Genomic DNA, 10,834 nt, shown 5'->3' on the forward strand with positions numbered 1-10,834 from the left:
TTTGAGAATTTGAATTAAGTTTTAAAGAAATTGGAAATAAAGAGTTAGTGTGAGTAAAGATGACCATGAAACAGTTGGATTGTGGTAAAATATAGCTGATTCAGGAACGTCCTTTAGGGAAGGAATATATGTGACTTTAGTTCCACATCAATCGAGTCAATACTTAACTGCTCCCTGTATATAACTACCACAAGGTTAGAATGCTCACTATCTCCTTCAAAGGGCATCTGGAGATGGACAATAACTTCCAGCTTTTCCATTGATGGGCATATCTTGAGATTTTAGGAGCTGGTATCAGAGTGGGACAAACTGTGTGTTAGTGAGGGAGGAGCTGGTATCAGAGTGGGACAAACTGTGTGTTAGTGAGGGAGGAGCTGGTATCAGAGTGGGACAGACTGTGTGTTAGTGATGGAGGAGCTGGTATCAGAGTGGGACAGACTGTGTGTTAGTGATGGAGGAGCTGGTATCAGAGTGGGACAGACTGTGTGTTAGTGATGGAGGAGCTGGTATCAGAGTGGGACAGACTGTGTGTTAGTGAGGGAGGAGCTGGTATCAGAGTGGGACAGACTGTGTGTTAGTGATGGAGGAGCTGTATCAGAGTGGGACAGACTGTGTGTTAGTGATGGAGGAGCTGTATCAGAGTGGGACAGACTGTGTGTTAGTGATGGAGGAGCTGGTATCAGAGTGGGACAGACTGTGTGTTAGTGATGGAGGAGCTGTATCAGAGTGGGACAGACTGTGTGTTAGTGATGGAGGAGCTGGTATCAGAGTGGGACAGGCTGTGTGTTAGTGATGGAGGGGCTGGTATCAGAGTGGAACAGGCTGTGTGTTAGTGATGGAGGAGCTGGTATCAGAGTGGGACAGACTGTGTGTTAGTGATGGAGGAGCTGGTATCAGAGTGGGACAGACTGTGTGTTAGTGATGGAGGAGCTGGTATCAGTGTGGGACAGACTGTGTGTTAGTGATGGAGGAGCTGATAGCTGAGAGTGGGACAGGCCAAAAGCTTTAACCAAAAGCTTTCCTGGTCCTGTGACAGTGCAGGACTCTGTCAGTGCTGCGCTGCTTAGCTCAACTCCACACCTGGTGGGAAATTTCTAGAAGGCATTTGATAAAGTGCCTCATCAAAGGTTATTGCAGAAAATAAAAGCTCATGGTATAGGTGGGTAAAATGTTAGCGTGGATAGAAGATTGGCTAGCTAACAGGAAGCAGGGAGTTGGCATAAATGTGTCTTTTCCTGGCTGGCAAGATGTAACGGGTGGTGTGCCACAGGGATCAGTGCTGGGGCCTCAACTTTTTACAATTTATATAAATGACTTGGATGGAGGGACCGAGGGAATGGTGGCTAAATTTGCTGATGACACTAAGATAGGTAGGAAAGTAAATTGTGAAGAGGATGTAAGGAGGCTACAAAGTGACATAAATAGGTTAAGTGAGTGGGCAAAGATCTGGCAAATGGGATATAATGTGGGTAAATATGAAATTGTCCATTTTGGCAGGAAGAATAAAAAAGAAGCTTATTATCTAAATGGTGAGAGATTTCAAAGCTCTGAGATTCAGAGGGATCTGGGTGTCCGAGTGTATGAATCACAAAAGGTTAGAATGCAGGTACAGCAAGTAATTAGGAAAGCTAATAGAATGTTATCATTTACTGTGAGGGGAATTGATTGCAAATGTAGGAAGGTTATGCTTCAGTTGTACAGGGCACTGGTGAGATCACATCTGGAATATTATGTACAGTACTGGTCTCCTTATTTAAGGAAGTATGTAAATGCATTAGAAGCAGTTCAGAGAAGGTTTACTAGACTAATACCAGAAACAGGCACGTTGTTTTATGAGGAAAGACTGGACAGGTTAGGCTTGTATCCACTGGAATTTAGAAGAGTAAGAGGTGACATAATTGAAACCTTTACCATCCTGAGGGGCCTTGACAGTGTGGATGTGGAGAGGATGTTTCCTCTTGTGGGAGAATCTAGAACCAAGGGTTACTGTTTAAAAATAAGGGGTTTCTCATTTAAGACAGAGATGAGAATTTATTTCTCTCATAGGGTAGTGAGCCTTTGGAACTCTGTGTTTTTATGCTCTGTCCGCTGCCACCATGTCTCGTCTTGAGTTGGAGATCTATATTGGGTGCCTTTGGGGCTTGCCTGTTACCCTAAGAATGCTACCACAGACTGTTATTCATTAAAAACCATTCAAGTTTATTTACAGATCTATATACATTTCAGTAACTCTACATGAGGTTGTACTTCTGCTACCCACCAGATCTCAGTTACTTAATCATGTGACATTACATCACAGTTACTTCAGCTGTTACATCAGTATCAGGTGCTTCTAATGTTAACCCTTTACTCTACATCTCCCCTCAAGTCTCTATCCCAACTGTATACACGCTCCTACATATTTCCCCCAAACTCTCAGGCTTCACAGGGCTAGTCTCCGTGGTGTCTTGACCAATCTCCCTGACCTGGTCCTGATTTCATTTTGAGGTTGAGGATGAGCTGCGCTCCCTTGTTGTTCGATAGGAGTGTCTTCCCCCTGGGTGGTTGTAGAGTTTCTACTTGCTTCTGGTTCCTTGTCTCCATCCGGATCTAAATTCAATGTCTAAGGTTTAATTGGTTTCCTTTCCAATGATATCAAGGCTCTTCAGTTCTTTTTACTATTTCTCTGGTTTGTCTCAATTCTATAAGATCTCAGTTGTGGAGCTCTTTCTATTACAATGCCTTCTCTCTGTTGATCCCACATCCACACTCTTTCTGGTCTGTAGTACTTTCAGGTCTCGTGCTCTGTGCCTGAAGCTGAAACCATGAGCTTGACTGTCTCTTTGTTGCTCCTCATGTTTCCTAACTCTCATGATCATCTGAGGCATTGTTAGGTTGTAGTGTTTGTTGTAAAGCTGGAAGTTGTGTTCACAGCCATCTTCCCGTCAATAGTTCTAATGGCGAGAACCTGTTTTTTAATGGTGAGGTTCTGTGGTTATGAAGAGCTACGTGAATATTTTTGTTCTTTTTCATTAATTCCTTGATTGTTCCCCTTTCTGCTTTGCCTTTCAACTGAGGATATCTCGGTGAACTAGTCACATGAGTGAAACCATATTCCTGTGCAAAGTGATGGAATAGCTCGTTAATAAACTGAGGACCAATGTCTGACACCACAGCATCCGGGTTGCCTATGAGTTGTGAATATTCCTCTTGGTGATGTAATGACTGTCTCCACCATGGTGCTGTGCAGTCTAATCACTTCATACCGTCTGGAGGGGTAATCAGTGACGATGATGAAAACTTTGCCTTTAAACTCAAATAAATCCATTCCCAATCACTGCAATGGTCTTGAAGGAAAAGTGGAAGGTGCTAGTGGTTCACTCTGCTGTTGGCTATTCACTGCACACATAAGTGGTTAACTCTTCAATGGAATGATTGACACCTGGTCACCAGACTGACTGCTGGGCTCTTGCTCAGCATTTCACAACCCCCAAGTGACCATGATGTATTTTTTGGAGAATGTTGGGTCAAAGTGATTTAAGGATGACTGGTCTGTCATTAAAAAGTAAGAAATCAGCAATGATTGTGAGATGTTCTCTCTTGAAGTACTAGCGAAGTTTTGGGTTGTTAGGACTACAACTCAGCCATCCATTCGGCAACACTCTTTGATTTGGATGCATTTGTCATCCTGCTGTTGTGTTTGCTTAATTTCTTATAATCTCTTCTCAGTGGCTGGTAAGTGTTTGGTAATGAGCAAAGTATATGCTTACACTTCCTCACTAAAATTTAAATCTTCCAGTTTGACTCCTTCCAATAGTATTCTTGACAATGGATCTGCTGTTGTCTGGTACTTACCTTGAACATACTCAGTAACTGAATTGTATCTCATGATTCTCAGTCTAAAATGTTGAATTCTAGGTGGCATTTTTGGAATTTCCTTTATGTTAAGAAGAGTAACCAGACGTTTGTGGTTGGTTTCAGTTTTAAACCTTAATCCCATGGCCTAATCAGAGAGCTTTTCACAGGCTCATGTAGCTGCTAATGCTTCTTTCTCAATGGCTGCATACCTTTTCCCTGTGTCTATGAGGGACCTTGAGGCATAATAAACTGGTCTTCCTTGTCTATCTTATTGAACTTGAAAGAGCACCGCATCCAATACTGTAGATGATGCGTCAATTGTTAGCAACTCTGGATCGAAGTGCACTAGAATTTCTAGTGAAATCAGGAGATTTTTGATCTTGTCAAAAGCATGTTGCCGGTCAATGTTCCTGAGCTACTATTGACCTCGTATCAACAGCTGTGATAACAGCTCATTGATTTCCACCAGGTTAGGTAGGGACTTGTCTACTTGGTTGACCACCCGAGAAATCTTTGTAATTCTGTGATGGCTCTAGGCTGTGGGTGCTCTCAAATTGCCGTGGTTTACTGCAGGTCAGCTGTAATTCCCAAAGTTTGCACAATGTGGCCTAAGAATGTCATCATTTTTGTTGTTTAATGTCAAACCTGCTTCCTGTAGAACAATATAAACACTGTGACTACAAAAGCAGGTCAGAGGATAGGAATCCTGCAACAAGTAACTCACCTCCTGACTCCCCAAAGCCTGTCAACACCTACAAGGTACAAGTCAGGAGTGTAATGGAATACTCCCCACTTGCCTGGATGAGTGCAGCTCCCACAACACTCAAGAAGCTTGACACCATCCAGGACAAAGCAGCCCGCTTGACTGGCACCACATCCAGAAACATTCACTCCCTCCACCACCGACGCACAGTAGCAGCAGTGTGTACTATCTACAAGATGCACTGCAGGAATTCACCAAGGGTCCTTAAACAGCACCTTCCAAACCCACGACCACTGCCATCTAGAAGGACATGGTCAGCAGACACATGGGAACACCACCACCTGGAAGTTCCACTCCAAGCCACTCACCTTCCTGACTTGGAAATATACCACTGTTCCTTCACTGTCACTGGGTCAAAATCCTGGAACTCCCTCCTTAACAGCACAGTGGGTGTACCTACACCACGTGGACTGCAGTGGTTCAAGAAGGTATCTCACCACCACCTCCTCAAGGGCAACTAGGGATGGGCAATAAATGCTGGCCCAGCCAGCGACACCCACATCCCATGAGTGAATAAAAAGAAAACTTTGAGGCCTGCTGTCACTCGACGGTATTGTTCTCCCCTCAATGAATTGTGTACGAGAATGTCACCCATGTGTTATATTGCTCTTCCCATGTCTTCCAGGGTCTCAGACATTGTTCTTTGGAATACATCAGGTGCAGAAGCAATTCGGAATGGGAACCTGTTAAAACAACAAAGACCAAATGGGGTGGTAAAAATAGTGAACAATCTTTGGCTTGTAGGTTGTGATCTGTACTCACTGCTGCCTGGACTCTGGGTCAGTGTGTCAGCCAGACCCGGAGACATGGGCTGCAGTGGTTCAAGAAGGCAGCTCATCACCACCTTCTCAAGGGCAACTAGGGATGGGCAATAAATACTGGCCCAGCCAGCGAAACCCACATCCCATGAATGAATAACAAGAAAATTTGCATCTGTGGCATCCATGATGCTCTGTTCTCAAGTGAGTCTTCAATCGTTTATCTTTTTGTCCTTTCTCCGAGGATTGATAGGTCTTTCTGATCTGCAGTCTTCATTCAGAATTTTTCTGGGTGTTTTCACTCTGTCCGCTGCCAGCATGTTTCATCTTGAGTTCAGGGTCTAGATGGGGTTTCCTTAGGGTTTGCCTGTTACCCTAAGAATGCTTAGACTGTTACTCGTAAAACCATTCTTGTTTATTTACAGATCTAAATACATCTCAGTGACTCTACACGAGGTTGTACTTCTGCTCCCCTCCAGATTGCAGTCACTTAGTCATGTGACATTGCATCATAGTTACATCAGCATCAGGTGTTCTGATGTTAACCCTTTACTCTACAAAGGTAGATGGAAAATGTGATGACGCTATTTTGATTTTAGTTCAGAAAGACAGAGGCCAGCTATGTGTTATGTGTCATACAGTTTATTAAAATGTTCTCAATGCCATCAGCAGAGCTCCACTGACATGCTGAAATCTCTTGGTGTAGACACAGGCTGCGTAGTCAGAGACCTTTAATGACACCCTGTTGTGAAGATGCTGATTCCATTTGACTGTTGGCGAGTTACATTGAACAATACAGCTCAGTCACACTCAGAACTGGGCTCAGCATCCAGTCCTATGCATACACACACCAACACACACACACACACACACACTAACACACACCAACACACACACACCAACACACACACACACCAACACACACACACCAACACACACACCAACACACACACACCAACACACACACACACACCAACACACACACACACACACACCAACACACACACACCAACACACACACACACACAACACACACACACACACACACACACAGCAACACACACCAACACACACACACACCAACACACACACACACACCAACACACACACACACCAACACATACATACACAGATACACACACACACCAATACACACACACACCAACACACACGCACACACAGATACACACACACACCAATACACATGCACACACACACCCCAACACGCACAGGCCAAAACCAACACACACACAGATACACACACACAGATACACACACACACACCAATACACACACACAACACACACACCAACATAGACATCACAACACATTCACACCAACAGACACGCACCAACAAATACACACACACCAAAACACACACATATCAACACACACCCACACACAGCAACACACACACAGACACCAAAACACACACAACACACAGACCACACACAAACCAAAACACACACACCAACACACATCAACACACACACATCAACACACACCCACAGCAACACACACACACCAAAACACACACAACACATACACAACACACACACCAAAACGCACACCCACACGCCAACAAATACACACACATCAACACACACCCACAGCAACACACACCCACACCAACACCAACACATATACAGCAACACACACACACACTGCGCAACACACACACACACACACACACACACAGCAACACTCACACAGCAACACACACACACACTGCGCAACACACACACACACACACACACAGCAACACACACACAGCAACACACACCCACACCAAAACACACACAACACACCAAAATACACACACCAACACAAACAAACCAACAAATACACACACATCAACACACACATATCAACACACACCCACAGCAACATACACCAACACATATACAGCAACACACACGCACACCCACACACAGCAACATACACACATGCGCACACACACACGCACAGCAACACACACAGCAAAACACGCACACAGAGCAACATACACACACACCAACACACATACAGCAACACACACACACGCCCACGCACAGCAACACATGCACACCAACACATGCAGCAAGACACACACACACACCAACACATGCACACACCAATACACACACACAGCAACACACACTCAGATACACAACAACACACAAGCAAAGGTATGCACCAACACCTAGACACAAAATAATTGAATCTTTAACAGAACTATAGGACAGGGTGCACCACATTAATTTATAGCAGATGGTATGTCCTCTCTGATTCATAAAGCAGTGAGCTTTGAGATGACCTCTCCATGGCCCCTGCCTTTATGAGCAGTTAAGCGGAAGGTGAGTTGGCACCAGGATGTAGAAGGTCCGGGGGAGGGGGGGTGGGATGGTGGACTGGGGGGGCCAGTTGGAGGACAGCAGCAGATGAATGAGGGGGTCAGACAGATGTTTCAAAACTGACGGAGCTCCCTGTTAAGGGCTTTTCCTTCAGGCCCCGCCTCTGAAACAGTTTGTTCAGGCTGTCAGGCCTAACGCCGCACTCAGCCTAAATCAGGATGTCTGATTTAGCCAGGAACTGTGCTATTAATAGTCCACCTTCCGTCTCTCCACATGCTCCAATTTGCACATTAATAAGGATCCAGCAATCTGGTCTGAAAACTGTCGGCCTACTCAGAGGTTGTTTCGACACAGCCTGAGGGACAAGTGCATCATCTGCCTCCCCCTTCCCCTCTGGCCCCCAGCCATCTTCCTGCTGAGCATGCCTGAGGGGTTCAATTCACAGGCTGGCGCTGGAACCAGGAATAAACACTGGGCCTCTCGACAGCCGCTGGGTTACGGAGGAGTTGGGGATGTCGGGGGCGGGGAAGAAATTAAGGAGGAAATACAACCTTTAGGGAGCAAGGTACTTCTGGGGCGATTGCTCTTTATGTATCTTGATCCTCTTCTCTTATAGAGAGCCATGGGAAGTAGTGCATGGACTTGCAGGCTGATTATCAGTCTGTCAGGCTGTGATATGAACGCTCCTACCATGGATGCAACCATCTTTATACCAAACCACAGGGGAGGCTCGGTCCGAAACACAGGGAAGGGTTTTGGGGATAATACAATAACAACAACAACAACAGCGTAGATTCTGATAGTACCTGGAAAAACTCAGCAGGTCTGGCAGCATCGGCGGAGAAGAAAAGAGTTGACGTTTCGAGTCCTCACGACCCTTCAGCAGAACTGAGCGAAGTTCTGTTGAAGGGTCATGAGGACTCGAAACGTCAGCTCTTTTCTTCTCCGCCGATGCTGCCAGACCTGCTGAGTTTTTCCAGGTAATTCTGTTTTTGTTTTGGATCTCCAGCATCCGCAGTAGCTTTTTGTTTTTAGATTCTGATAGTGCCTATAATGCAATTAAACACCCCAAGGTGCTTTGCAGGAGCATTAACACTCAAAATTTAACGCCATGTCTTACGTAAGGAGGTACTGAGGCAGGTGGTCAAAAAGGGGGAGAGGGAGAGAATTCCAGAGCCTAGGGCCCAGGCAGCTGAAGGCACAGCCACCAATGGTGGGACGATGAAAGTCGGAGATGCGCAAGGGGCCAGATTGGTGGAGCGCAGAGATCTCAGAGAGCTGTGGGGCTGGAGGAGGATACAGAAATAGAGGTGCAAGGCCATGGAAGGATTTGAAAACAAGGGTGAGAATTTTGAGATGTTGCTTAACTGGGAGCAAATTTAGGTCAGCGGGCACAGGGATCAAGGGTCAGCAGGATTTATTATGAGTTGGGACCAGAGTAGCAGTGATTTAGATGGCCTCGAATTTATGGAGGGCAGCATTTTCCCCCGTCGGGTTGGGGGGAGGGGAAGTTGAAGAGCGGGCGCGTGGAGGTGCGCCTCTGATCGGCGCCCCCGATTGGGGGCGTGCCACCATTTTACGTGGGCGGGCCAATTAAGGCACGCCCAGCAAGACATCCACATGGAAGCGCTGTGTGCTCCCTGTGCGGGCGGGGGTGGGAGTTCCCTGAGCCGACAGTGCGCTGTTTCGCGCGTGCGCATGAAAGAGCGACTCATCTCCCTGAAGCTAAGTGTCGCCTCAGGGAGATCGGCTCCACAGTTTAAAATTTGAAAAATTAGCAAAAAAAAAAAAAAATTCCCTGACATGTCCCCTCGTGTGACACTGTCACATGAGCTGGGACATGTCCATCACTTTTAAATACACTTTAATTACATTTTTTAAAACCTACATGAAACCTCATCCCGCCCGTGGATGAGGTTTCATGCTTTTTCTAATGCCCGCCAGGGCTCCTGGCCTGCCCGCCAACCTTAAGGCTGGACGGGCAGGTCCACTAATTACTTTAATGACTCTGTCAATGGCCTCAATTGGCCTTTGACAGGTCGGCGGGCGCACAACTGATTTTGCTGTGCCCCCGCCTACCTGAAAATTGAAATGGGGCTGGATGAGCCGAGGTGGAATTGGAGTCAGGCAATGTTACAGAAATACAGCTGTCTTCATTATGGTGATTGTCCTGGAGCCTCCAAAAACTGAAGATCAATCTCCAGGGCACTGCTGTGTGCAACCCTGGAGAACAATCATCGGGACATTAAAAAATATATATATTTTTGTTATTTTCTTTGAACATTTCTCTTTACAGTTGTGGCACAGCCAATGGTAAATGCTGAGCTGCTCTTATCCCAAAGGGAAAGTTGAAACCAACTGCCACAACTGTTTTGCAGTTTGTATATATTTCGAGATGCGTGCCTTGAGTTCAGTAGTAATAAGACCACCGAGTCTTATAGGTTTCTTACAAAACAAAATTAAACCTTTATTAACAGAAGAAATGATTTTAAGTACATACATAGATCTACAAATTACTACTATGATAACTTCTAAATCCCCCAACTAATCTAAACCCCCAGTAACACTTTTGTTAAGGCAACAGTATGACACACAGATTTTAAAGGACCCAGGCAAAGTAACACACAACACCCTGAAACAGTCATATTCAAAGTCAGATTTTTTAACTTCAATTCTTTGTAGATAACAGCTTGAAGCTTAGATGCTGGAGACTTTTTAGACTTGTTAGATCTTAGAATGCCTACCCTTACACACAGCCTTCTCTCCTTTATACATATTTTCCCCTTTGAATGCAAAATTCCCATTTTTCACTATGCCTTTGGACTTTTACCTCTCTAATAATAAAATCTATCATAGGACCAATTTTACCAGTAATTCTTGAGAAAAATAAACACACTGTTTCTTAACTTCTGTTGGCTAGGTATAATATTTTACTCCTTCTCTTTGAATTCAAGCTAGTCTGGTTTACTTAAAAATGCAAATGTTCCCATTGCACCTGTGTTTACCTGTTTAATATTTCAAACCTAGCTTATCTCCTGTTACATTAAAGTCTTCAGACCAGCTGCCTTTAATTCAATTAAGTCTCTCACACACACACACACACACACACACAGACATAGACACAGACCCCACTATTACTCTAT

The sequence above is a fragment of the Cetorhinus maximus genome, chromosome 15 (genome assembly GCF_964194155.1).
Source record: "Cetorhinus maximus chromosome 15, sCetMax3.hap1.1, whole genome shotgun sequence".
NCBI lineage: Eukaryota > Metazoa > Chordata > Chondrichthyes > Lamniformes > Cetorhinidae > Cetorhinus > Cetorhinus maximus.